Here is a 3392-nt window from a genome sequence, read left to right as displayed (position 1 = left end):
AAGCAAGAGTGACTCGGAATCTCAAATGTTAAAGTACACTTACTGATTGTACTTTTACTACATGAGCTAATGTAGATGCTCTAAAAGCACGCTGGCTGAAAAAGAACCACACGTTTGGAGAAACTGTGCTGTAACTTCTCATACTGTGAAGTTTTCTGACAAAAGTGAATTGAAAACTTATGCTGTACAGTTTACTAAGGGGTCCTTTGCTGGGCCATGTGCAATTACACAAAAGAACAAGTTAAATTTCACCATAACACTGACTGGAGAAAAGCCAAATTGGGATTCTAATTGACATTACAACTGAAATCAGTGCTGTGATAGTTAGTTTAAGATCACAACCTGATTTAAAACACAGTCTAACATCAACATTCTTGCCCCTGAAAATAGGTCAGGGTGGCCGAAAAATGTACTTTAAAAATGAGATTTTCTTTTTGTTTCATTGGAACAGTAAAGTACCATTACAAAGAAATGAGTACACCTTTGTAGATATCACTGATATGGAGTTTTTCATGTTTTACATACAGACTTTCTCATTTAAACCATGGTGACTTAAAAGTTTAGCAGCAAGACACTTGTTTCCTTTGTTCCATCAAACATTTCTTTCAGCCATCTGTGTTTATCAGAGCGATGTGTGACTAATTTTTTATTGAATCACCAGAAAGTACACAAATACAAGATTAAATATTTTATTTATTTATCAAAGATACATAATTACACATTGATACAATGAATAAGGTGTCTATAAAAATTACACATGGTGTAAGAAAAACATTATAACATACAAATAAGTGTTTTAAGATAATCTGACATACTTTAAAAGCATAAGAATAAAAGTTTTTTTTTTTTTAAATCATGTTCTTTGATGATCACATTACATGTATCACATTTTTTAAAGCATAACGTAGGGTGTTCACAAAAACAGTTTTATGATTACTTTTTCCACAGTGCTTGTATGCCTCTTGCAAAACTATGTACTTATCACCATATGACATAATAACTCACGATTATGCAAGACCAGCCATGAAATGTCCGTCGCTTCATTACAATCATTTGTCCCCGCTGCTGCCCTCAGACCCAGTCTGTGGGGTAAAATTGCTTTTTTGGTGGTTCATAAAAAATATCTCAAAAAGCGATGTTAGTGAGGGGACCAGAAACACTGGGTTGCAGAGCAGTTGGTAAGGACTTGTATATTTCTGGAGAGTCTGCAAAAGCTGTCTTGCTCGTGCTCCTGATTGGATATGTGGAGCCCGGCTCTGATATCTCACTGGTGGCAGCTAAAGGTAGGCATGCCTTGGAGGCGGAGTTGGTCTCGGGCGCAATCTTTCAAACGAGCCTCACGGCATTTCAGGCAACCTCAGGCCGGAAACAACATCCGGTCACTCGCGGTCAAAATCCACGCAGAGCTGGTGTTTCGCAGGGATCAGGTTAACACATCTGGGTCTAAAAATATAAAGAAAAACAAAAAGAGTTTTAAAACACGCAAACTAGCAAAATATCAAAGGAGCATAACATAACAATAACAAGATGATATGAGATACCCGATGAGGCCATGATAGGTGATGTAGACATGTAATGTATAAACCTTTACGGGAGTTAAAAGTGGAGCTTATATATATTTTAAAGTGTATTGTACATGGGATAGGCTCCAGCGCACCGCGCGAGCCTGAGAAAAGGATAAGTGGAGGCGAATGGATGGATGGATGGTGTATTGTACCTGTTACAAACCATTGTGATATTTATTTATTTTTTTAAATGAAAGGATTGACAGAATGGTAAAAAGGAAAATGCAAAAATGTAGTTAGAGAGGAAGATTAACACTTACCGAATGATATGCGGATAAGGAAAGAGACGCAAGTTGCTGTTGAAATCGGCCGCTCCCTATGCGAACTCGCAAGCAGTCTGAGCGGCGCCAGTTGTTGATACGTCTGAAGTCAGATGTCTTCTGGGGGTTCGACGATAGTCTTAACCTCAGCGGGAGATCGTAAAATCAGACCTGGAGCCGATTGGCTAACCGGGGTGCAAAGGGAGCGGTGCAAGGGTTATGTGATTGGCAGCGGGGCGCAGTGAGGCGGAGTTGGTCTAAGGGGGGAATTTTCAAACGAGGTAAGCAGCGCATTCGGGAGCAGAGCGGGGAGCGAACAAGCAGGAAAAAATTGTGCTCTGCAAGAAGTTGTGGATCGGAGATTAAGAGCGAGGTAGAACTTAGAGTGTGGGTTGAATTTTAGAGCTTGCTAGTAAGAGGAGCTTTCCCAATGTTTTTGGATTATAGCGCTTTTTTTTTTTGGGAATAGAGGGGTAGCTAACAAGTTATTCTAGGGTTTTGGAGAAATCGCGGAGAATTTTTTAAAAGGAGTTTTGGCTTTGTTTGGCTGAGCATGAAGGGAGCCGCGGGGCGCTGAATTTGAGAAAAAAGACTAAGGATTTTCCCTGTTATCGAATATAAGGTTTTGGGAATAGAGGGGGTACCCTAACAAGTTATTGTAGGGTTTTGGAGAAATCGCGGAGGGTTTTTTAAGGAGTTTTCCCTGCTTATGTATCTAAGGAGGGTTAGGGGATCGCGAGTTTTTTCTGAGTATGAGTTTTATTCTAAATCTACAAATGCATATAAATCTAAATAAAGTTTTCCCCCAAGGCATGCAGCATGTGTTTGTGGCCATACTGAACGTTACAAAAGCACAAGTTTAACTAAACAATTTTAATATGGTTTAATACATTTTTAAACACATGAGCACGGAGCCCGAGAGAGCACGGTCCGGAGACACGGGCGCGCCCCCGAGCGCCCAGACACACAGCCTCGGGCGCGCGCGGGCGCGCGCACACACACTGACCCGCCACCAGATGGCGTTTTTTGAGCATAAAAAAATAAAAAAAATTTTAATTGCTTAAAGAAATAAAAGAATGCTATTTTGATATATAAGAAACTTTCTAAATAATCAATTATATTTTTATGAATATCATATTTTTATGAATATCATATTTTTATGAATATCATATTTTTATTACTTAATTACTTCCTACTTCCGGACTTCCGGAGCTCATGAATAATTTATTAGGGGTCATAAATCAATTAAGGGGGTCATAAATCACTGCGTTTGACGAAAGGGGTATAATATCACTCTCTAAAGTGCTTAGTTAAACTTGTGCTTTTGTAACTTTCAGTATGGCGAGACATACAGGTTGCATGCCTCGTTGGAAAACTTTATTTCAATTTATTTGCATTTGTTTAATCCAAAAAAGGAAAATGAGAATCAAAGTCTGAGATGCAAAAAACTCTCGCAATCCCCCAAGCATAAGCTCACTGTGGCTTCCAGCAAAAACCCCTAGGCAAACAAGCAGGGAGACCTCCTGAAAAAAACCCTCTGTCTTTCTCCAAAAATGCACAACAAATC

The 3392-nt window shown here is 39.3% G+C and overlaps 1 long non-coding RNA gene across 1 annotated transcript; it reads right to left on the bottom strand.

The window, feature by feature from the left end:
* Window positions 1-675: 675 nt before the first annotated feature.
* On the bottom strand, window positions 676-2894 carry LOC308390409. Its single transcript, XR_013970443.1, has 2 exons — window positions 1826-2894; window positions 676-1443 (listed from the first exon to the last, which is right to left on the bottom strand). It is a non-coding gene; the product is annotated as an uncharacterized lncRNA (long non-coding RNA).
* Window positions 2895-3392: the final 498 nt, after the last annotated feature.

This window comes from Rhamphochromis sp. 'chilingali' (genome assembly GCF_963969265.1).
Source record: "Rhamphochromis sp. 'chilingali' genome assembly, chromosome: 22".
Taxonomy (NCBI): domain Eukaryota; kingdom Metazoa; phylum Chordata; class Actinopteri; order Cichliformes; family Cichlidae; genus Rhamphochromis; species Rhamphochromis sp. 'chilingali'.
The sequence above is the reverse complement of the archived record's forward strand: the minus strand, read 5'-3'. Positions and strand labels throughout refer to the sequence as shown.